This window comes from Bubalus bubalis, chromosome 3, assembly GCF_019923935.1.
Source record: "Bubalus bubalis isolate 160015118507 breed Murrah chromosome 3, NDDB_SH_1, whole genome shotgun sequence".
NCBI lineage: Eukaryota > Metazoa > Chordata > Mammalia > Artiodactyla > Bovidae > Bubalus > Bubalus bubalis.
The window spans coordinates 42,105,734-42,131,873 of record NC_059159.1 but is presented as its reverse complement, the minus strand read 5'-3'; the positions used below and the strand labels follow the sequence as shown (position 1 = coordinate 42,131,873).

At 38.1% G+C, this 26,140-nt stretch overlaps 1 protein-coding gene across 4 annotated transcripts in view; it reads right to left on the bottom strand.

Annotated features, from left to right (window-relative positions):
• SSH2 (slingshot protein phosphatase 2) overlaps nucleotides 1–26,140 on the bottom strand; it is a 246,847-nt gene that overhangs the window by 103,274 nt on the left and 117,433 nt on the right. The gene's annotated exons all lie outside the window — the stretch shown is intronic.

The window sequence follows — 26,140 nt, the reverse complement described above, 5'->3', positions numbered from 1 at the left end:
AGGGTGTGGGTGGCCAAGAAAGGTTCGTATTTCTTTGGAATTTTTCAACAGAAAGGTCCTGTCTTTTAATCGGCTTTATACACGAATGGCAAACAAATCCCATTTTTCAAATAACCTTAAAACTTAAAAGGCTGTACACTCGAGAATACAACACTTATTTATCAACGGCTTCCTATGTGCTACGGGCTAGGAAGACGCAGAAATTAACTGAGTTTTTTTTAAAGCAAAACAGTTGAAGTTTTGATGGGAAAAAAGTATCTACAATGTCGATTCAGTTCAGTTCAGTCGCTCAGTGGTGTCCAACTCTTTGTGACCCCATGAACCGCAGCATGCCAGGCCTCCCTGTCCATCACCAACTCCCGGAGTCCACCCAAACCCATGTCCATTGAGTCGGTGATGCCATCCAACCATCTCATCCTCTGTTGTCCCCTTCTCCTCCTGCCCTCAATCTTTCCCAGCATCAGGGTCTTTTCAAATGAGTCAGCTCTCCGCATCACGTGGCCAAAGTATTGGAGTGTCAGCTTCAATATCAGCCCTACCAGTGAACACCCAGGACTGATCCTTTAGGATGGACTAGTGGATCTCCTTGCAGTCCAAGGGACTCTCAAGAGTCTTCTCCAACACCAAAGTTCAAAAGCATCAATTCTTCCACGCTCAGTTTTCTTTATAGTCCAACTCTCACATCCATACACCACCACTGGAAAAACCATAGCCTTGACAAGACAGACCTTTGTTGACAAACTAATGTCTGAAGCGACTTAGCAGCAGCAGAAACAGCATCAGGTTGGTCATAACTTTCCTTCCAAGGAGTAAGTGTCTTTTAATGTCATGGCTGCAATCACTATCTGCAGTGATTTTGGAGCCCAGAAAAATAAAGTCTGCCACTGTTTCCACTCTTTCCCCATCTATTTGCCATGAAGTGATGGGACCAGATGCCACAATCTTAGTTTTCTGAATGTTGAGCTTTAAGCCAACTTTTTCACTCTCCTCTTTCACTTTCATCAAGAGGCTCTTTAGTTCTTCTTCACTTTCTGGCATAAGGGTGGTGTCATCTGCATATCTGAGGTGATTGATATTTCTCCCGACAATCTTGATTCCAGCTTGTGCTTCATCCAGCCCGGCGTTTCTCATGATGTACTCTGCATATAAGTTAAATAAACAGGGTGACAATATACAGCCTTGACATACTCCTTTTCCTATTTGGAACCAGTCTGTTGTTCCATGTCCAGTTCTACCTGTTGCTTCCTGACCTGCATATAGGTTTCTCAAGAGGCAGGTCAGGTGGCCTGGTATTCCCATCTCTTGAAGAATTTTCCACAGTTTATTGTGATCCACACAGTCAAAGGCTTTGGCATAGTCAATAAAGCAGAAATAGCTGTTTTTCTGGAACTCTCTTGCTTTTTCGATGATCCAGCAGATGTTGGCAATTTGATCTCTGGTTCCTCTGCCTTTTCTAAAACCAGCTTGAACATCTGGAAGTTCATGGTTCACGTATTGCTGAAGCCTGGCTTGGAGAATTTTGAGCATTACTTTACTAGCGTATGAGATGTCGATTATCATCTGCTAATGCTTGTAAATAAATGTATAAGGGCTCTCCTAACCATCTTACAATCTACGGATTCCCAGCCTTAACTGCATATATGAATCCACCTGTGGAGATTAAAAAAAATCCCAATGCCTGGCTGCACCCTAGACCAATCAAATCAAAATCTCTTAAGGTTGGGATCCAGATGGGCCAATACTTTGGCCACCTGATGTGAATTAACTGACTCATTGAAAAAGACCCTGATGCTGGGAAAGATTGAAGGCAGGAGGAGAAGGGGACGACAGAGGATGAGATGGTTGAATGGCATCACAGACTCAATGGACATGAGTTTGAGCAAGCTCCAGGAGTTGGTGACGGACAGAGAAGCCTGGCATGCTGCAGTCCACAGGGTCACAAAGAGTTGGACATGACTGAGTGACTGAACTGAACTGAGATCCAAAAGACAGTATTTTTCAAAGCTTCCCAGGTGATTCCAGTGTGCAGCCCGGGTTGAGAACTGTTGTGTGCAATGATCTAGAGAAGAAGACAGGCTAGAAATTATATCCTCACTGTAGAGATGTGGGAACATTCACAGTCTAGCCAGATGACCTGATTTGTAAGTGACATATAGGAACTTAGATATGAACTCCTGTTTCATAACTCCTGATCTAGGGCTTTTCCCACTAAAACCTATTCCCTAATGCTTTATGATTTTTCTAACTACTCACTGAGCAATGCCTTTCACCCAAACAGGGACCAGCTCTTTGTAAAAGGAGAATCTCTTTTCTCTGTCTCCTACACACTGTGTGTAGTGGCTGACAAAAGGGACTGGCCCCCCTGCAGGCACACAGTAAATAAAAGTTAGCCCCCTTATCTCTTGTCCTTACTGTCTGATCAGAATACGTATTTTTGGGCATTGGTATTTTTACCTTTTATGAATACCTCACTAAACTATACATCAATATAAGATGCTATAAGAATTCCAGAGACAAAAATTAACAATTTTAAAAAGCGACTTCACTATTATAAGAATTTTTTTCATGAGAAAAAAATTATAAGAGAAACTAGAAATATAAAAGAGACTAAAATTAGGAAGAACTCACTTTACTACTGAGCATATGCTAGAATCAAGAATAAATAAGTCTTTGTTTCATATAAAACTTCAGACCTCTTTTCCCAATGGGAAGTTTGGCCATTTTCAAAACACTAGTAATGAAATAATCTAAACTATAAATTCTGTGTCTATAATCCGAATCATTCTTCTGGAAGTTGATCCTTCCATAAAACAAAATTATTACCAAGGCAATGAGGAACTTCAAATATTGCAAACTCATGCTGGAAAAAGATACCTAAATTAGGAACTAGCTGGCAAGTGAAGAGTTAATAAAAGGTCTGGACTTTGGAGTCCAGCGCACCATGATCTTCATCCATCTCTAGGAAGGAAAAATTCTGAAAGATTTATTCAGGCTGTGTCAGCAGGCACCCAAACGGCAGTGTAAGAAAAAAAATCTGCTGATACACCCCAAAATAAATTGCTTTAAATAACTGGCAAACTTGCCAGTTTGAAACTTCTTCTAGGCTGTAATTTATTACAGCCTCCTGCAGTGATTAAAAAAAAAAAGTAACAGGCTGTTTGGAACAGCACTGTTAAGGTGAGTCCAGTTCCTTTCATGACACAGCAGAGAAGTCAACATTAAGTGATGCAGTTTAGGAAAGATGATGGCATGGTAATCATCTGTATCTGTCAGGAAAAGAAGTCAGCAGGAGATGTTTACTCAATGCAGCACTTAATATATCTGGCATTTAAAAGCGACAGAGATAAAGATTTCATAAATATGTATACTTGTCTTTTACAAATAGGTTCCTATAGTGACACCCCAGAAGTGCACAGTCCTTTGTTTTCCCTCAAAAGACCTGTCAGTGCCCATTCAACAAATGAAGGAGACTGTTTTAATACCCCCATCTAGGCCTTTTCAAAGGCTTTTCAAAGTTAAATTCCCATTTTGAACTGTAATATAGAAAACTGGCAAAGTGCTAGAACAAGCCTCTTGATTTTTTTAATAAAAAAAAAATCATCTCTGTAGACTGGGGTACCTTTTAGGAAATAATCCTTCCTACTACTGTTTCTAAAAGTTGAACAAATTCTCTTTCTTTTCACAATCTACAGAGTGTCAAAATGTCAATCAGTTTAGTTTCAGCTCAATTTAATCCTTTACTCTCCACTGTCAGGAAACAAGGCTCCAGGGAGAAGTGCTCTGTACCCAAGCATCTGGGAATTAAAAAATGATTCCAAATTAAATTGAGCAGCATGAAATAAACTAAGTTAGTTTTCTACTCCACATGAAGTCAGAAGGGGCTTTCTCTAAAAAAATAGAAAAACATCTGCACAAAGTCCCTGAAGAAAAATCGATGTATTTCTTTACTGCTTGAGTTTAGTGGATATGAAATGAATTTGGTCATGTCATTTGCCTATCATCTCAAGGGTCAGAAATATGAATATTCTAAATGTTAACTTGGCTCTTGATAGCATTAGCAATGATCAAATTAAATTTTTTGTAGATTCATATATTAATAGCACTTTAAAAATTTTAAAGCAATAGATGTCTCTTTTAAGACATACTCCACTACTATGTCTTCATGTGTCGTAAGGCATAAACACTGTAAAACTGTATAAAACTAGGGACTTGCATAGTGACCTAACTGTACTCCAGGGAACATCCAAAGGTGAAATGTGAAGGATGTAAACATACTTTCATTGCTGCAACAAAATTTCAACATGGGTGGATCACTTGAATTGACAATAGCTAATGAGCTCAAAGGTGACAGTGTTAATTTATAATCTCAAGAACTGTGGGCTAGAAACCAAAGGACATAAATTTACTTCTAACACAGTCACTGAATAATCTAAGATTCTGGCCAACTCACTTAACTTCATCTGTAAAATGTGATAATAAAACCCTAAGAAAATATCCCAAGATCTGTTTTTGGGAGAGTTGGGAACCTTAGGAAAGGAATTTCATCCAATCTCGAGATCCTAAGAAATGGATTTAATCCACTTAACAAAGTCACTTAGTTCAAAGTAGTATTGTCATTCAGTTGCTCAGTTGTGTCCAACTCTGCGACCTCATGGATTGTAGCATGCCAGGCTTCCCTGTCCTTCCTTATCTCCCAGAGTTTGCTCAAATTCATGTCCATTGAGTCAATGATGCTATACAACCATCTCATCCTCTGTCGCCCCCTTCTGCCCTCAATCTTTCCTAGCATCAGGGTCTTTTCCAATGAGTTGGCTCTTTGCATCAGGTAGCCAAAGTATTGGAGCTTCAGCTTCAGCATTAGCCCTCTCAATGAATATTCAGGGTTGATTTCCTTTAGGACTGATTGACTGGTTTGATCTCCTTGCTATCCAACGGACTCTCAAGAGTCTTCTCCAGCACCCCAGTTTGAAACCATCAGTTCTTTGGTGCTCAGCCTTCTTTATGTTCCAACTCTCACATCTGTACAAGACTACTGGAAAAATCATAGCTTTGCCCTTTGTTGGCAAAGTGATGTCTCTGCTTTTGAATGTGCTATCTAGGTTTGTCGTATCTTTTCTTCCAAGGAGCAAGCATCTTTTAATTTCACGGCTGCAGTCACTGTCTGCAGTGGTCTTGGAGCCCAAGAAAATAAAGTCTGTCACTGTTTCCATTGTTTTCCCATTTATTTGCCATGAAGTGATAGGACCACATGCCATGATCTTAGGTTTTTGAATGCTGAGTTTTAAGCCAGTTTTTTCAGTCTCTGCTTTCACCCTTATCAAAAGGCTCTTTAGCTCCTCTTCACTTTCTGTCATTTGGGTGGTGTCATCTATGTATCTGAGGTTACTGTTATTTCTCCCAGCAATCTTGATCCCAGATTGTGATTCATCCAGCCCAGCATTTTGCATGACATACTCTGCATATAAGTTAAATAAGCAGGGTGACAATATATAGTCTTGATGTATTCTTTTCTCAGTTTTCAACCAGTCCATTGTTCCATGTCCAGTTCTAACTGTTGCTTCTTGACCTGCATACAGGTTTCTCAGGAGGCAGGCAAGGTAGTCTGGTATTCCCATCTCTAAGAATTTTCCACAGATTGTTGTGAATACAGTCAAAGGCACAGTTGGCAATTTGATCTCTGGTTCCTCTGCCTTTTGAACATTACTTTGCTAGTATGTGAAATGAGCCCAATTATGCAGTAATTTGAACATTCTTTGGCATTCACCTTCTTTGGGATTGAAATGAAAACTGACCTTTTCCGGTCCTGTGGCCACTGTTGAATTTTCCAAATTTGGTGGCATATTGAGTGCAACACTTAACAGCATCATCTTTCAGTTTTTTAAACAGCTTAGCTGAAATTCCATCACTTCCACTAGCTTTGTTCGCAGTAATTCTTCCTAAGGTCCACTTGACTTCACACTCCAGAATATGTGGCTCTAGTTGAGTGACCTTTTTTGGTACAGTTCTTCTGTGTATTCTTGCTACCTCCCCTTAATCTTTTCTGCTTCTGTTAGGTCCTTACCATTTCTGTCCATTATTGTGCCCATCTTTGCATGAAATGTTCCCTTGGTATCTCTAATTTTCTTGAAGAGATCTCTAGTCTTTCCCATTATATTGTTTTTCTCTAGTTCTTTGCATTGTTCACTTATCAAGGCTTTCTTATCTCTCATTTCTCTGGAATTCAGGATTCAATTGGTTATACCTTTCCCTTCCTCCTTTGCCTTTCACTTCTCTTCTTTTCTCAGCTATTTGTAAGGCCTCCTCAGACAACCATTTTGCCTTCTTGAATTTCTTTTTCTTGGGGATGGTTTTGGGCACCGCCGCCTGTACAATGATACAAACCTCCATCCATAGTTCTTCAGGCACTTTATCAGATCTAATAGTCCCTTGATTCTATTTGTCACTTCTACTGTATAATCATAAGGGATTTAATTTAGATCATACCTGAATGCCCTAGTGGTTTTCCCTACTTTCTTCAATTTAAGTCTAAATTTTGCAATAAGGAGCTCATGATCTGAGCCACAGTCAGCTCCCAGTATTGATTTTGCTGACAGTATAGAGCTTCTCCATCTTTGGCTGCAAAGAATATAATCAGTCTGATTTCAGTATTAACCATCTGGTGATGTCCATGTGTAGAGTTTTCTCTTGTGTTGTTGGAAGAGGGTGTTTGCCATGACCAGTGCTTTCTCTTGGCAAAACTCTGTTAGCCTTTGGCCTGCTTCATTTGGTACTCCAAGGTCAAACTTGCCTGTTACAAAGTAGTATAGCTCAACAGTTAAAAATTCTGGCCTTAGAATTTAATAGGCTGGGCTTGAATTCTAGAACCACTATTAACTATGAACTTTAAATTGCTACTTAATCTGTAGCTCAGTATTAGTACCTAATTTATGAAGTTATTGTGAGGATTAATTAAGTTGAAAGATATAAAACACTGAAAAGAGTACCTGGCACAAAAATCTACTTTTTTGGCCTTATGGCTCTGTAAGCTTAAGTGAACTAAAAGAAAGGTTGAGGAAGACTTCAGAAATAAAATCAGAGAGCTGGAGTCTTCAGTGAAGAATCTCAGATCAGAGTGTAGGACTATCATAAAGTTTTGCATTTTTATTAAAAACTTTTTTTGCTTTTCTAAATCTTCCATGTACTCTTATCTTTTGGCTGTTTCTCTGAGGTAAAACCCTTAATAGGCAAAAGACCTATGTGCTTTTCTTTAGGTCATTAAGAACACTTTGTGTGTGCGTTGAAGGGAGCAAGCAGACTTTGAAGTCAATCTGGCAACCTTAGGGTAAAGTCCACTGTGCATTTTAGTTTATTAACTGAGAAAATGAAAATGTTGAACTAGAGATAATCCCCTGTGCTCTCTTCCATCAAGTTGAAAAACAGCTAAAGTGGGCAATATTAAAATGGCAATGAATGTGACATCAGGAAGTTCTAGATTCTAGCTACTTTGTCCATGGACAACACTTACCCTGTCCCAGCTCTTGTTTCTTTAAAGTGGGATGGTAATGCTTACCTCACAGATTTATTAAGATACGCAGACACAAGTGCTTTGTGAACAGGACAGCACCAGATTTTTGTTACTGTTACCATCCATAAATTGGCCAATCAGCTTCTGATAACAGAAAGTGCTGTATTTGTTTGTATTTGGGATGAGAAGTAGATGAATGAATGAAATTTAAAATACAAATATACTTCCCCTATACACCACCATTTCATTCAAGAAGTCTTTACTATTATTGTTTTCCAGGCAGTTAATTACATATTGTCATCTTGTAGTAACATGACATCTGCAGTGCTTACTGGGATTTTGCCTTTTTAAAAAAAGCTTTGAAATAATAGTATTAATGTATATAACTTTATTTTTGAAATACCTAGTCATAAGAAAGAATGATTATACCAATCAGAAGACCTATCTGTATTTTTATGTTTTCTCTAAGGGCTTCATCTAGTGAAATAAATAGTAAATTAATCTCCTGAGTGTCAAAAGGGAGAAAACCAACACTTTAAAGAGTTACAAAACAAAAAGCCTGTTACCTAGAGTAGCACAACAATCTGTCTCCTGTTAATCTATAAAACGCTAGGCTAGAACTCTCAAGATAATACCCTTAATTTTCAAACTTGTTGCCCAGACAGACCAAGAGGTATCTTGCTACACTTAGTCAAAAGCACTCTTCATGCAATACAATAAACCAAACTCTGTAAACAAAGGCTCTTCAAAGCAATCAAGTTTTGCAATCACTATGTGGCTAATAGTTTAATTTAAAAGAATATCCGACAATAGTTTTAAACACTGGCTGGAACAATGTCACTGAGCCCTTCCAATCCTTTCTATGGAACTTTCCACCATAAGAGCAATGGGAAATACTGAAAGGATCTGCATATCAACTCCATAAGAGGCAGATCTAAGGCATTCATCCCCCATAGTCTTAACCACCATATGCTCTAGTAGGAAGAAACACTGAAATGCTGCTTTCTTCAGGTTACAAAGGCCTCACAACTCTATTGTTTAGTAAAAATAGTAGGCGTTTATAGATCACTTTTCACATCCAACACACCTTACAAAACATTTAACCATTTAATCCTCACTCTCTTTAAACATTAAAAAAGAAAATTTAAACACAGCCTTTCAAACACAGGCTCAAAAACATTTTTTTTTTTTTTTCAGTATAAAGATAAAATAAAAGTCACTCTTCTCATCACCATCATCCTACTCCCAGGGATGACTGTTAATACTTCCAGAAATTTTTCCTGCATAAGCAAACATTAATATGTTATAGCTGTTCTGTAAGAAACATACATGCACACAAGCCATAATTATCTACACATATTATTACACTTTGTGCTCCCTCCACACTTATCACCATATCTTAGATACTTTTCCATGTTTATAAAGATGTACCTCATTCTTTTAAAGGAGTGCTTCATATTCTATTTTAAAATTATATATAATTTAAATACTCCTCTACTAATGGACATTCAAATTGTTTTCAGTCTTTACTATTATAGACAGTATCACTATGAACATACTTTCACACAATCTTTGGGCTTTAAAGTGAATACATTTGTTGGGCAGATGCTGAGAGATGGAATTGGCAGTTAAAATATTTTAAACATCTTAGGAATCGGCAGACATTATCAAATTGCCTTCCTAAAGGGTTTAATTTTTTATTTTCCACTGGTATCTCTGCGTCTACTCTCACTCTGTGATCTAGTAAATTAACTCAGGGCCCAAGATTCTCTTCTACACCTCTTCTACATAATACATTAAAAACTAAATCTATGTAATATATATGTACATATGTTGGCCTTCCCTGGTGGCTCAGATGGTAAAGAATTCACCTGCAATGTAGGGAGACCTGGGTTTGATCCCTGGGTTGGGAAGATCCCCTGGAGGAGGGCATGGCAACCCACGCCAGTATTCTTGCCTGGAGAATGCCCATGGACAGAGAAGCCTGGTGGGCTACCGTCCATGGGGTTGCAAAGAGTCAGATAGGGCTGGGCGACTAAGCACAGTGCAGTACATATATGTGTATATGTCAGTGTATATGTATGATAAAAGTAAAATATACTTTAAAAAACTAGAGAAAAATGTTAAATTATAAAGAAAAATATTATGAAGAAATTATCATAGATAATTTAAAAGAATTAGACTGTAAGAAAATATATATAGCACTTAAATTATTTTGAAGATAATATAATTTTTAATTCAGAAGATATCTTAAGATCTTGTTTGATGCTAATGATACACAAGATATTATAGATGAACAAGCCAAATGTGGCCTAATACCATCAATGTCCTGAAATAGGGTGAGACAGAGACAGAAAAATGGGAAATAAACTGGAGTAACATAAAATGGAATCTAGAGGAGCTGAGAAAGTCTTGAAAATAAAAGCAATAAATGATATTTACTGAGCTGACATTTACCGTGTACCAGATCCTTGGTGGCTTAGATGGTAAAGAATCTGCCTGCAGTGTGGGAGACCTGGGTTCGATCCCTGGGTTGGGAAGGTCCTCTGGAGAAGGGAATGGCTATCCACTCCAGTATTCTTGCCTGGAGAATCCCATGGACAGAGGAGCCTGGGGGCTACAGTCTATGGGGTTGCAGTCAGACACGATTGAGCGACTAACCACACAGCACAGATCCTCTATTAAGAGTTTCTGTGTAGAACTTATGGTTGCCAGGGGAAGGTTGGGGGGAAGGGATAGTTAGGGCGTTTGGGATGGACATGTACACATGCTATATTTAAAATGGATACCCAACAAGGACCTACTATACAGTACATGCAACTCTGTTCAATGTTAGGTAACAGCCTGGATGGGAGGGGAATTTGCGGGAGAAGGGATACATATATATGTATGGCTGAGTCTCTTCACTGTTCACCTCAAACTATCACAACGTTGTTAATCAGCTATATACCAATACAAAATAAAAAATTAAGAAAAAAAGTTTACATGAAGTATCTCAATTCTCACAAACAACCCTATGCTTCTATGATTATCTTTACTAGGCTCAGAGAGGTTAATTGATTTGTCTAAGGTAATACAGCAGTAATTTGAATTCAGCAAGTTATTCTGGCTCCAGAAAGAATCTGTTTTGTTAATCAATGTTCTACACTGTCTGCATGATTATATAGGTTCACTACAGAACAGGTTTAAGTCTGAAAAGGTCTATTGCCAACAGGAAGAACTCCTGGGGACCTTAAATACCTACCTTCCTGCACCTTGTGCTTCCTTCTCTACTTGATCCTAGCTATAGCTGGCAGGTCCTGACAATAAATGGCAACCTACTCCAGTACTCTTGCCTGGAAAGTCCCATGGATGGAGGAGCCTGGTAGGCTGCAATCCATGGGGTCGCGAAGAGTCGGACACGACTGAAGCGACTTAACAGCAGCAGCAGCAACCCAGTACTAAATATAGCAGTAAGATGACCTTCTGGTTGTTGTATACTATTCTCTTGCTACCAGATCCTGTAGAGCTCTGTATTTCAAACTAATATTCATCACAAGATATTTTTCAAAGCACTTATACCTCTACAGTTTTTTGCTTCCCTAGTTTTTTTTTTTTTAAACACAGCATCTTACATGAAAGAGGCATTCACTGTATTTGTGGATAATCATGGGATCATGATCTCATTTAATTAAATAAACCTACTTACTAGCTGGGTAGGTATTATTGTTGCAGGAAGACGGATCCCTTCCAAGGCCCGAAACTGGGCTCTTGTCTAACACTCGGAAATGAATTGTCCAAGGAGACACATGTGCTGACAAAGCAAGAGACTTTATTGGGAAAGGGCACCCGGGTGGAGAGCAGTAGGGTAAGGGTACCCAGGAGAACTGCTCTGCCCCGTGGCTCGCAGTCTCGGGTTTTATGATGATGGGATTAGTTTCCGGGTGGTCTTTGGCCAATCATTCTAATTCAGAGTCTTTCCTGGTGGCCCACGCATCGCTCAGCCAAGATGGATGCTAGCGAGAGGGATTCTGGGAAGTGGACGGACAGGCGGTGTCTCCTTTAGACCTTTCCTGATCTCTTCTGGTTGGGGGTGGCTTATTAGTTCCGTATTCCTTACCAGGATCTCCTGTCATAAAACAACTCATGCAAATGGTTACTATGGTACCTGGCCAGGGTGGGCGGTTTCAATCAGTGTGTTTCCCTTAACATTATCACTCCTCATTATAGTTAAATAAAAAGATGAACCAGCTAATAATATCAAGGTGATAAGAAGCCTACACATTAGGCTGCTGCTGTATGTGTGCTCAGTCACGTCCGACTCTTTGTGACCCCACAGACTGGATTTTCCAGCAAGAATACTGGAGTGGGTTGCATTTCCTCCTCCAGGGGATCTTCCCGACCCAGGGATTGAACCCTCCTGAATTTCCTGCATTGGCAGGTAGATTCTTTATCACTGTGCCACCTGGGAATCCCACTCTTTAGGCTGAGATGGGTCTAATTCAATCTGTCAACATACTATTAACAGATTAACTGAATACAACTGGATTAACCCTGAATATCTATAGGCCAGGCACTTTAGATGCTGATTATCAAAATGATTAAGAGTTAAACACTTTTATAATAATTCCCTATTTAAAATCCCAAAGAGTTCTTTATTCCCCTTTAGATCACATCCAAGCTCTTCTTCTGGCCTTCAGATATTCCATGATTTAAATCCTGCTATAATCCAGCCATTATGGCATATTACTCTCAACTCCATCCCTTCTCCAAAACAGTTTAATTATTTTTTAGCCATTTCCCAAAACAAATCCTTGCCATAATTAGGTGGTTTTTATCCTGTCTTCCTATACACGAGTCTTACTCTCCTCCCTGTTCAAATTATTCCTTTTCTAAGACCATTTTTAGACGTGAATACCAGACCACCTGACCTGCCTCTTGAGAAACATATATGCAGGTCAGGAAGCAACAGTTAGAACTAGACATGGAACAACAGACTGGTTCCAAATAGGAAAAGGAGTACATCAAGGCTGTATATTGTCACCCTGCTTATTTAACTTATATGCAGAGTACATCATGAGAAACGCTATGCTGGAAGAAGCACAGGCTGGAATCAAGATTGCCGGGAGAATCAATAACCTCAGATATGCAGATGACACCACCCTTATGGCAGAAAGTGAAGAGGAACTCAAAAGCCTCTTGATGAATGTGAAAGAGGAAAGTGAAAAAGTTGGCTTAAAGCTCAACATTCAGAAAACTAAGATCACGGCATCTGGTCCCATCACTTCATGGGAGATAGATGGGGAAACAGTGGAAACAGTGTCAGACTTTATTTTTTGGGGCTCTAAAATCACTGCAGATGGTGACTGTAGCCATGAAATTAAAAGACGCTTACTCCTTGGAAGGGAAGTTATGACCAACCTAGATAGCATATTCAAAAGCAGAGACATTACTTTGCCAACAAAGATCTGTCTAGTCAAGGCTATGGTTTTTCCAGTGGTCATGTATGGATGTACGAGTTGGACTGTGAAGACGGCTGAGTGCCGAAGAATTGATGCTTTTGACTGTGGTGTTGGAGAAGACTCTTGAGAGTCCCTTGGACTGTAAGAAGATCCAACCAGTCCATTCTAAAGGAGATCAGTCCTGGGTGTTCTTTGGAAGGAATGATGCTAAAGCTGAAACTCCAGTACTTTGGTCACCTCATGTCAAGAGTTGACTCATTGGAAAAGACTCTGATGCTGGGAGGGATTGCGGGCAGGAGGAGAAGGGGACGACAGAGGATGAGATGGCTGGATGGCATCACTGACTCGATGGACGTGAGTTTGAGTGAACTCCGGGAGTTGGTGATGGACAGGGAGGCCTGGCGTGTTGCGATTCATGGGATCGCAAAGAGTCGGACAGGACTGAGCAACTCAACTGAACTGAACTGAGACCATTTTTATCCAGGCTTTCAGGGGCTTCCCTCATAGCTCAGTTGGTAGAGAATCCGCCTGCAATGCAGGAGACCCCTGTTCGATTCCTGGATCACGAAGATCCCCTGGAGAAGGGATAGGCTACCCATTCCAGTATTCCTGGGCTTCCCTTGTGGCTCAGCTGGTAAAGAAGCCACCTGCAATGCGGGAGACCTGGGTTTGATCCTTGGGTTGGGAAGATCCCCTGGAGAAGGGAAAGGCTACCCACTCCAGTATTCTGGCCTGGAGAATTCCAGGGACTATACAGTCCATGGGGTCGCAAAGAGTCGGACATGACTGAATGACTTTCACTTCACGTCTCTGTTTTATGCCACATAATTTACCTCTCTGATGAAGCAAATCACACAGAATAATTCTCTTTCGTGGACTTCATAGAGCCTAGCACAGTGCCAGGCAAGTCATAAGTATTAAGTATATTCTAGTTGGTTGATCTATTATCCCACACCCCACTACATTCTTCTTAGGGCTCTACATAAATATTTCCTAAAGGAATTGATATGTTAATGACAGAGTTTCTCTCCCCTTGGGAGCTGCTGATATGGGGAGAATTCCCTAGGACTCCTCTTCACTACCTCATCTTTCTGCCGCCTCTTGCTCTTTGGGTAGATGCTGTCTTCATACAGAGAATACAGTAGAGGGCATGGAATACAATCCAGTATGTAAGGGTTTTATTTTTATTTTCAAGCCTGCCCTAGACTTTCAGGAGCCAAAAGTTCAAATCGCAGCAGGACTGATTCAGCCCTTTCACAAGCAATTTAGTACTATGCAGTTTGTTTAGACTGATCAAATTTCCAAGACCTGGCTGAGCAGCATCATTATCTCTTTAAGCTTTCATGTATCAGCTTCCCTGGCCACATTTCACTTGCCATGTCTTTCTTCTCTGAAATCAGATGAACATGCAAAATTACGCAGTTACATACAATTATGTACTTTTCAACAACCATGTCAAATATCTTTAAGGAATTTAAATATAAAACAAAGTTTGGGTTTTTGTTGTTTTTTTTTTCTCTCTGGATTAGGCAAAAATCAAGAAGGAGGCAAAAGTTACACTCCTCGATTCTCAGTAGAAAGGGAGCATTCTGTACAATTCTTCAGCTAGTACATCAACTAACAGAAGAGATATGGTATTGCCAGATTCAATTCATACCACCTCAGCTGGAAGGCCAACTGGACAATAGATCTTAAGTGAAGTGAAAAATACTTTGCTGGGGGAAAAAATACTTTGCTTGGGGAAAAGAAGACTAGCAACTCTGCCTTTTAATGTTTGATTGTGAAATATTCAAACATGCAGCAAAGAACAGAGAGGATAACAAACCGCCAGAGGCTCAGTAGACAGCACAATCACATCCTAACACTTCACCTTTCAGATTCTAAAACAATTAGCTGAAGCTGCATCACCCCTTTGAATTTCTCTGAGCCTTCTGCCCTCTCTCTATGCAGGTACCTACTCTCCTCAGTTTGGTGTTCATTGGAAGTGACTTAGCATGCATGCACTGTGATATACTACTACACACTAGAACTTTGCCTACTGTTTGAGGCATTTGCCTGACAATAAGAATACTAATTTCATTTTAATGAAGAGAAAACAGTCTCAAAGAATGAATTTGTCTCAAGTCATGCAACCAATATAAACATAGGTCTCCTAACTCCTATATTAGTGCTCTTTTCATATAATTAAGAACACTGAACTAAAACTCTTTTTGTCTTAGTGGCATTCAACTATATTGTTGTAGTACATTACAAGAAATTACATTGTTTATTTGTTTATAAAGTACTTCACCTTAAGTGGCCTAATTTAATAGCAATTATTCCTTGGGGTTGATATTTTCCTAATTTTATAGGTAAAGTAACATATTTAAAGAAAACTAAAAAAAAAAAAGATAACTAAGCTTAATGAAGTATTTTAATAACAGCATACTGCCTTTCAAAAGGAAGGTCCTTCAAGGAAAAGGATTGTGTTGGGTTAAAAACAGTAATTTCATTTTGGGAAATGAGAGACATTATTGCATCAACACAATTCTTAACAAAAAATTTTAAAGAAAAACTGTGTACTTATTATATTTAAATTAATTAACATTTGAATTAAAATTTAAAATATGCACAAGCTGACTTTAAAAAAATGAGCAAATAAAAATATAATAAATCACAAAAATAGGCAGTGAAATTTATTGATTATTGCAAACTTCTTATAATTATTGTCATTTTTATATCACAGAAAATGAATTTGGGACTTTGAGTGTGAGCCTGGTGACAGATTTAGTTAACACTGAATGAATTACAAGAAAGTTATTTTCTTCTTACATTACCAGGTGTAGTTTATTCTACTTAGAATTTGAGTTCTGTGCTGTATGATATAGGCAAGTCACTAATCTCTTTGTGTCTCAGCTTCCTTATCTATAAAATGGGCAATAATGGTAATTTCCTGCAACTGTTACAAGGACTCAATGAGATAATGATTATAAAGTATAAAGTATGAATTGGGTGCTTGCAGGCATATAAAAGTTAATTTTGAGAGGATAAAAGACATGTTTTGGGAAGGGCAGATAGTTCATCAAGGCCTGAATAAAGAGTATAGGGCTTAGTGGCAAGAGTAGGGCTGGAAAGTTGGAATGAGGTCAGTTTTTAAAGTTTTTAAAATGTTATAACAAATTCTAGACTACTCTACAGGCAACAGAGAATAACAGGAGATTTTTAAGTTGCAGAGTGACATGAATAAATCTGAGTCATCTCTGAGAGTAGGTGGAGACTGTATTGGCATGAGGATCAGTTAGACGCAGAGGGATCATGTTAGGAGCCAGTAATTTAAGCAAGAAGAGGGACTAGGTTAAGGCTGAGGCAGAGGTCATGGAGAGAAAGGGAAAAGTCTGAGATAAAAACACATTTGTATATTTTATGTAACCCTTTCTGTTCATAATGATTCTATAAATACAGAATTAAAGTCCTTTATAAAGCTATTAACACAAATTCTACACTAAAATAAACTGTATATTATATTATGCAAGCTTTAAAATTTGATCAAAATATAACAGGTTTTGCCAAACGGTAAAGAATACCCAGATGACAAAGCCTACAGTATCACTACAGAATAAAAAGATAAGTGACCAAGTCCACCTTAAACCTGATGTTTACTATTCCCACTTGCATGTTTAGTCAAGAAGTCTTTTTCAGGGATTTAAAATAATTTTGTCTGTAGCAATTCCTTGTTTCAGTCTATAACTTTTTTCATATTTGTTCTTTCATCAGAAAGAGGTTCAGAATGCAGAAATGATGGCTTAGGGACTGAAGCCTTGGAGGGTGGGGTTGGGAAGTCAGGGATGAATATGAAGTTTCTAGCTTAAACTTTTAAACAGATGATAGAGTCTTAAGAAGAGAAGTTGCAAAGGCCCACAGTGGGTATTGACGTGATATGATTTCTTCTCTGAATGTCAAAGTGAAGAAATTCAATGAAACGCAGATAAATGGTGGGAGTCACTAAGACTTCTCTTAAGGAAGCCAAATGCCTCATCATCTAATTAGTGATGTGCATGTATGGATGAATGAGATCCTTACTGTCCCTACCTACTATGCAGCAAAATCACAGCCAAGGGAACAAGCTTGGTGGAATCAATGGGGAAAGTCCATCAACAGAGGAATGGATAAAGAAAGATGCAGTGTATATATACAATGGAATATTACTCAGCCATAGAAAAGAACAAAATAATGCCATATGTAGCAACATGGATGGACCTAGAGATTGTCATACTGAGTGAAGTAAATCAGACACAGAAGACAAATCTCACATGATATTGCATTTACATGTGGAATCTAAAAAAAAGGCTACAAAAAATTTTAAAAAGGCTACAGATGAACTTATCTACAGAACAGAAATAGAGTTACAGATGTAAAAATTAAACTGGGGGGTAAGGGGGAATAAGTTAGAGGACTGGGAGTGACACAGACATACTACTATATATAGAATAGATAACTAATAAGGACCTACTGTATAGAACAGGAAACTCTATTCAATACTCTGTAAGGGCCTAGATGGGAAAAGAATCTTAAAAAAAGAGTGAATATATTTACCTGTATAACTGATTTACTTTGCTGTACATTTAAAACTAACACAACATTGTAAATCACCTATACCCAGCAAAAACTTTTTTAAAAATGGGGAGGAATCTTTGGAAGAGAAATCTGATAAATACAATAAATACAATCACAGGACACATAAGAGGTTGTAGGCAGTAAGAAATAAGGGTTTAGAGCTCAAAATGGGATCCGAGGTAAAACCTTATGGAAACACCCAAACAAACTCTTCGGCCAACTCAATAGATTTGAAAGTTCTGGGCACAGAGGCATGAATAATGAGGTAGACAGGGTCACTGAGGGACAATACATAGATTTGAGGATGGGAAGCCACGAGTATCCTTGAAACAGTATGCACAATTAAGCAGTATGCACACATTTTTCTAGCGAAAAATTCTAGCGTTTTACCTAGCGTTTCAAACAACTCCATGTTTTCCGAAAGGTTGAAAATTTCTACTCCAGGAAATAAAAGTGAGGCAAGGATAGTCTCTGGAGAAAAATTAACTTCTGAGAGATGAACAGGTAAGAACTGCTGGTGAAACCAACTGAGATACTCTGGATAGAGGGTATAAGGAGAACCAGCAAAGAATGATGATAAGAAAGCCAAAGGAGAGACTTCCCTGGTGGTCCAGAGGGTAAGACTCCATGCTCACAGTGCAGGGGCCCTGAGTTCGATCCTTGGTCAGGGAACTAGATCCCATATGTCACAACAAAGGATACTGCATTCCACAATGAATATTGACTATCCTGTGTGCTGCAACTAAGACCCAGTGTAGTCAAATAAATATTTTTTAAAAAGAAAGCCAAAGGAGGTGAGAACTGCATAAAGGAATGGGCAATAGTGTCATTTAAAATTGGGATAAAAAATTATTCACTGGCAATCTTAACAAGAACAGCATTTGGAATGATGGAAGGGGCAAAAAGTCAGATTTCACGGGTGAAACAGTGAATATGAGTTGACAAAGGAGGCAGTTAATATAGACTGTCCTTTCAGAAATCAAAACAAACTTGTAGTGTGAGCTGAAAACAAGGTTATGAAATGGTATTGTAAAATTATATTTTAGTTTTTTTGGTCCGATAAAGATCTGACCATGTTTATAACGTGAGCGAAACAAGCCAATAGAGAGAGGTAAAACCCTATGACAAATTAAGACATTGTCCAAATAACTGATCTTGAAAAAGGGTACAATATTTAAAGTCTAAATTTCAAGAAACAGGAGTATTTTTACGAAAGGTACAGATATCAATAAGATGATTAGAATCCTCTGCATATTAAAAACTTTCTAAAGATGTGTTCACATACTTGAACCTAGAAGATTCACACAAATTTGGCTCAGAAATTATTTTCCAGAAGTTTCTAGAAATGTAATTGTGTGTGTGTGTGTTTGTGAAGGATAATTTAATTTCTCATTCTTGACATATTTTTGACATCTGAAGAGATCTGCATAGGCTTGTCTTCTGCTATATCGCATTTAAAGTTTAATATACCCCCAAATAAACTACAGTAATATAAAAAGCAAACAAAAGTCTAGGGTTGCGGAAGGCTCGGAAATAATCCAGTTAATGAGCTTTCCATGGTGGAATTTGGTATTCTAAAACTTAAGCTCCTGCATAGCTACCTTATCACACACAGTTAGGACTTGGAATTTCATATGTAACTTCTAGCCAACAGGTTATTTTTTTTAAAAAAACAAGAACCATTTCTTCTTTTCAATCACAGATAACCTGCACGCTAAGTTGCTTTGGTTGTATCTGACTTCCTGTGACCCCATGGACTGTATGTAGCCCGTCCTCTGTCCATGGGATTCTCCAGGCAAGAACAGGAGTGGGTGGCCATTTCCTTCTCCAGGGGATTTTTCCGACCCGTGGATCAAACTAAAATACCCACCTTAAAAACAGTAACACACGAACTTCTTACTGGCATCATATTTTCTTATGTAATTATTTGTAATCCTGCCATATATGCCTTTCCTATCTTTTACATGGCCTGTATTTTCCTGTTCCAGAGAGTATCAATGATAAAAATTTTATGTGGGTAAAGATGCAGCAGTATTGTGTGTATGTAATGTATATATGTTATAGATCATCCTTTTAATAGAAAGCCTGGAGTTTGGTTTTCTAAAAATTATTTTGGTATTCTGTGGAATTTACATGCCAATCTATTTAAGACAATCACCATTTAATTCAGTTGAATATTAAAAGCGATTTCATTGATTACATATTTCAACTGTTTAGAGGGATGTTCTGCAAAACAAAACACCAAAAAAACATTGGCCTGGAACTACTCCAGTGGTTAAGACTCTGTACTTCCATTGCAGGGGGCATGGGTTCAATTCCTGGTAGGGCAACTAAGATCCCACATGCCACAAGGCAGGGCATGGCAAACAAACAACCCCCCTCCTAAACCCACATTGGCCTTGCCAGGTATATTTAAATTTATTTGAAAATTTTAATGTATCAACTGTCTTTTTTGGAGTTAGGGGAATGAATAACTAGGCTATTAGTGATTTTGATGGTTTCTGAAATACTATAAAGATTTGTTTACTTCAACCCTGAATACTCATTGGAAGGACTGATGCTGAAGCTGAATGAAGCTCCAATACTTTGGCCAATTGATGCCATGAGCTGACTCACTGGAAAAGACCCTGATGCTGGGAAAGATTGAGGGCAGGAGGAGAAGGGGACGACAGAGAATGAGATGGTTGGATGGCATCACCGATTCAATGGACATGAGCTTGAGTAAAATCTGGAAGAGAGTGAAAGACAGGGAAGCCGAGTGTAGTCCGTGGGGCTACAAAGAGTCGGACATGATTTAGCGACTGAACAACAACAAATTGTTTTTTATGAACATAAAATTATGAACCTAGTTTTAGAAGAGCTCAGTTTATAATGATAAAAAGGATTAACAGTAATAATAATACCTTACCTCTTGCTGAGTGCCTATTATTATGATAGGCATTTAACCTTTATATCTCAAATCCTTGCAAAAAACTGTAAAATATTCTTTTTTCTATTATAGAGTGGAGGAAATGGGCTCAATGAGGCTAAGTATCTCTTCCCAAAGTCTGAAAAATGGGTGGAAAGTATCAGATCAGATCAGATCAGTCGCTCAGTTGTGTCAGACTCTTTGCGACCCCATGAATCGCAGCACACCAGGCCTCCCTGTCCATCACCAACTCCCGGAGTTCACTCAGACTCACGTCCATCGAGTCAGTGATGCCATCCAGCCATCTCATCCTCTGTCGTCCCCTTCTCCTCCTGCCCCCAATCCCTCCTAGCACCAGGGTCTTTTCCAATGAATCAACTCTTCGCATGAGGTGGCCAAAATACTGGAGTTTCAGCTTTAGCATGATTCTTTCCAAAGAAATCCCAGGGCTGATCTCCTTCAGAATGGACTGGTTGGATCTCCTTGCAGTCCAAGGGACTCTCAAGAGTCTTCTCCAACACCACAGTTCAAAAGCATCAATTCTTCGGTGCTCAGCCTTCTTCACAGTTCAACTCTCACATCCATACATAACCACAGGAAAAACCATAGCCTTGACTAGACGAACCTTTGTTGGCAAAGTAATGTCTCTGCTTTTGAATATGCTATCTAGGTTGGTCATAACTTTTCTTTCAAGGAGTAAGCGTCTTTTAATTTCATGGCTGCAGTCACCATCTGCAGTGATCTTGGAGCCCAGAAAAATAAAGTCTGACACTGTTTCCACTGTTTCCCCCATCTATTTCCCATGAAGTGGTGGGACCGGATGCCATGATCTTCGTTTTCTGAATGTTGAGCTTTAAGCCAACTTTTTCACTCTCCACTTTCACTTTCATCAAGAGGCTTTTGAGTTCCTCTTCACTTTCTGCCATAAGGGTGGTGTCATCTGCATATCTGAGGTTATTGATATTTCTCCCGGCAATCTTGATTCCAGCTTGTGTTTCTTCCAGTCCAGTGTTTCTCATGGTGTACTCTGCATATAAGTTAAATAAACAGGGTGACCATATACAGCCTTGACGAACTCCTTTTCCTATTTGGAACCAGTCTGTTGTTCCATGTCCAGTTCTAACTGTTGCTTCCTGACCTGTATACAAATTTCTCAAGAGGCAGATCAGGTGGTCTGGTATTCCCAACTCTTGAAGAATTTTCCACAGTTTATTGTGATCCACCCAGTCAAAGGCTTTGGCATAGTCAATAAAGCAGAAATAGATGTTTTTCTGTAACTCTCTTGCTTTTTCTATGATCCAGCAGATGTTGGCAATTTGATCTCTGGTTCCTCTGCCTTTTCTAAAACTAGCTTGAACATCAGGAAGTTCACGGTTCACGTATTGCTGAAGCCTGGCTTGGAGAATTTTGAGCATTACTTTACTAGCGTGTGAGATGAGTGCAATTGTGCGGTAGTTTGAGCATTCTTTGGCATTGCCTTTCTTTGGGATTGGAATGAAAACTGACATTTTCCAGTCCTGTGGCCACTGCTGAGTTTTCCAAATTTGCTGGCATATTGAGTGCAGCACTTTCACAGCATCATCTTTCAGGATCTGGAATAGCTCAACTGGAATTCCATCACCTCCACTAGGTTTGTTCATAGTGATGCTTTCTAAGGCCCACTTGACTTCACATTCCAGGATGTCTGGCTCTAGGTCAGTGATCACACCATTGTGATTATCTGGGTCGACGAATATGCTACTGGAGATCAGTGGAGAAATCACTCCAGAAAGAATGAAGGGATGGAGCCAAAGCAAAAACAATACCCAGCTGTGGATGTGACTGGTGATAGAAGCAAGGTCCGATGCTGTAAAGAGCAATATTGCATAGGAACCTGGAATGTCAGGTCCATGAATCAAGGCAAATTGGAAGTGGAAAGTATAGTTCTTCATTTATTCCTTCTACAGAAAATTAGTACCATCTATGTGCCAGAATTTAAGGATACAATCGTGGACAGGATATTATCTCTGCTCTCACTCAGTTTAAGTGGCAAGAACAGACAACAAATAATGTGTAACAACAGCATTGGAAGTGCTGGGAAAGGGAAGCACAGAGCTCTGTTACAGCATGAGGTGAGAATTTTTCCACTGAACAGTAAGGATTATTATAAGCAAAGGTGGCTCATAACCAATTATGTGTTTTACACAGTTTCTAAATTTCCTGATCTTTTGTTTGGTGTATCAGCAGAACAGCTGTTTTAGGTAATCGATAACAGGTCCTTTCTTCTCCCTCCAAATGATTCCTTGGCTTGAGGAAATTCCCAGTGAATAATGAATACCAGAACAGTCTGCCAGTTATGTTTATTAATACAATCTTTTTGCCTCAGGATGGTGGAATAGCAGTGAGTCAGAGAAGCAAGCAGATGAGTCCGTGCTTAATAAATATTCATTGTTGAATGAAGCAAGATGATCAGTACCTTTAAACAGGGTTTTACATTTAGCATCCAATGGCTATAGCTATGACTTTTGGTAATCATCCAAGTTGAATCAGATTTGACTCAGAGATGGGAAACGCTCGTTTCTAATTCAATATTAGGTTTGTACTAAATAAGAAGTTTATTGGTAATTTGAAGTCTGACAATTTCTCTTCTTCTTTTTCTTCAGTAAATGATCTTAATACTAGATGATGTACAGGGTGTCAGTCATAGCACAGAATTAGAGAAATAAGACTGTGAGTTTGTGAAATTAAAATGGAAACGAATTTAGAAAATACTAGTGAAAGTACCATCACTTTATATCTTGCCTTAATATTTGGTGCTGAATATTCATTTAAGCTTTCCTATGAACAATTTTGCTTGCATTTTCAACAGTCCTGTAAGATAGATGAGAAGATGCAATCTTCATCTTACAGATAGAAAGGAAGGCTCAAACAGAACTGGATTTTTATCATAGAAATATCATTACAGTGAAGATAAACAATAATGTAGTCCAATTTTCTGTCATTACATAGGTATAATATAAGTATTTGCATGGTTATAAATTATATACATTTATATAGATTTCCTATTAAATTACAATTTGAAAAACAGATGTTGCACTGGGATAAGGTTTCACTTTTACCTGGGAAATTGTTTGTTTTTCAGAAATCTTATTTGCTAAGCACCTGATGAAAGTGTGGTAAGCATTTTGAACTATCTTTTCTGAAGACTAATAGTCTACAAATAATACTAATATTCAACACATTAGTTCTAATGAATGCTTTTTAATTTTACTTTGTAAAAACTCTCCATCAGATGGTTTACTCTTCATCTTCTGAGATAATTAAATGTAAGTGTTGAAGTGATTAGGAATTTGATGATGATGGTGATTTGAGAATTTGAATTATAATAGGAAATCTTTCTGAAGTGTTTACTTTCTTTAAAATATCTTTAAAACAAACACCTACAGCTGATACATATATGTAATTTTAAATGTGTATGTGTATTTGTATACCCTGTGTGTGTACATGCATATGTTTATGTAACTATGTTTTAGGGTAAGAAAAATCATGTATATTAGGAGTTCCTACAGTTTATACTGTTTAAACCCATAAACACAAGAATATCAGAAAGAGAGAAGGAAAATAAAAACCTGACCTTATATTGAACTCAGCAGTTTTGAATTAAGTGTGTAGAATAAATCTTTCCTAATAGCCTCTTATTCTTTCATCCAAAACAAATAACTTGTAGTGAACAAGAAGGTAAGTATATTAACTTTATTAATTTTTCAAAGTTTCCTGAAAATTTTCTGGAAGAGCTGAGATTTTTTAAAAATATAATTTCCATTTTATTTTTTAATGTATTTTTAAAAACTTTTTATTTTATATGATGGTTGATTAACAATGTTGTGACAGTTTCAGGTATACAGCAAAGTGATTCAGTTATATATACATATATATATATTCTTTTTCAAATTACTTTAAGTTGTTACATAATATTGAGCAGAGTTCCTTGTGCTATACAGTAGGTCCTTGCTGATTATCTATTTTAAATATTGTAGTGTGTACATGTCCATCTCAAACTCCCAAACTATCCCTTCCCCACAATGGAGAAATTACTTTAACTGATGATAGGAAGGGACTCACTTCTCATTATGCTATTTATTTTACATGTGCCTTTAAGCATTTTGTTCCTTATTTCCTGCATTACTGTCTTCTTTTGTGTTTAGCTGCATTTTTGTAGTGAAATGTTTAAATTCCTTTCTCATTTCCTTTTGCATATGTTCTATAGCTAATTTTTTGTGTGTGGTTATAATGGGATTACATATAACAACCTAAAGTTTTAACACTTTAAATTCAATTTATACCAGCTTACCTTCAATAACATACAAAAATTCTGCTCCTTTACAGCTCTGTCTCCACTCTTTTCAGTTGCTGATGTCACAACACCTTTATTGTGGATCCCAAAACATAAACTATTAATTCTTTTAAACACATTAGTCTCTTAAATTATGCAGAAAACAAGATATGGAGTTACAAAGCAAAGTTATCATAACACTAGTTTTTACACTAATAGTTGAAGGTTTTTTTCATTTAAATGTGTTAGTTTCAAATCAGGTAGAAAGCAAAAAGTGCAGTTCCAAATCAATTACAATACTACTAGCTTTTATAATTGCCCGTGTAACTACCTTTACTGAGATCTTTATATCTCCATATGGCTTTGAGTTACTGTCTGATGTCCTTTCATTTTCACTTGGCAGGAGAAACCTTGGGCATTTCCTGCAGGGCAGGTCTAGTGGTCACAGGCTTCCTCAGCTTTTATTAATCTGGAGTCTTAATTTCTCTTTCTCTGCTGAAGGGAAGTTTTGCCAGATGTAGGATTCTTGGTTGACTGTTGTTTTCTTTTAGAACTTTGAATGTATTGGTTCATAGGTCTTTGGGCCTCCAAGTTTCTGATGAGAAATCTGCTAATGATCTAACCTTGGGGATCCCTTGTATGTGATGATACACTTTTCTTGATGCTTTCAAGATTCTTTGTCTTTTGGAAATTTGATTATAATGTGTCTTAGTGTGAGTCTCTTTGAGTTCATCTTACCTGGAGTTTGTTCAGCTTCTTGGATATTTATGTCTTTTATCAAATTTGGGAAGGTTTTTTTTTTCCCCCCTTTTGGCTGTGCCATGCAGCTTGCAGGATTTCAGTTTCTGGACCAGGGATTGAACCTGGGCCACAACAGTGAAAGCCTAGAATCCTAAACATTAGGCCACCAGGAAACTTACAAATTGTGAACTTTTAAGCCATTATTTCTTTAAATATTTACTCTGCCTCCTTCTCTCTCATCCTTCTGGGACTCTCATGACACATGTTGGTCCTCTTGATGATCTCCCATAAGTCCCTTAGGCCCTGCTTGCTTTTATTCAGTCTTTTTTTTTTTTTCTGTTCCTCAGACTTGATCATTTCCATTGCCCTATCTTCAGGTTTGATTTTCCTTTCTCTTTCCTGGTAAATCTGCCTTTGAATCTGTCTAGTGAAATTCTTTTTAGTTACTGTACTTTTCAGCTCCAGACATTCTGTTTTGGTTTCTTTTTAGACTTTCTATCTCCTTATTGATACTTTCATTTTGTTCACATATCATTTTTGTAAATTCCTCCACATTTTCCTTTAGTATTTTGAATGTCTTTAAGATAGTTGCATTAAAGTCTTTGTATAGTATATCTTCATTACATATTTTTTCAGGGACA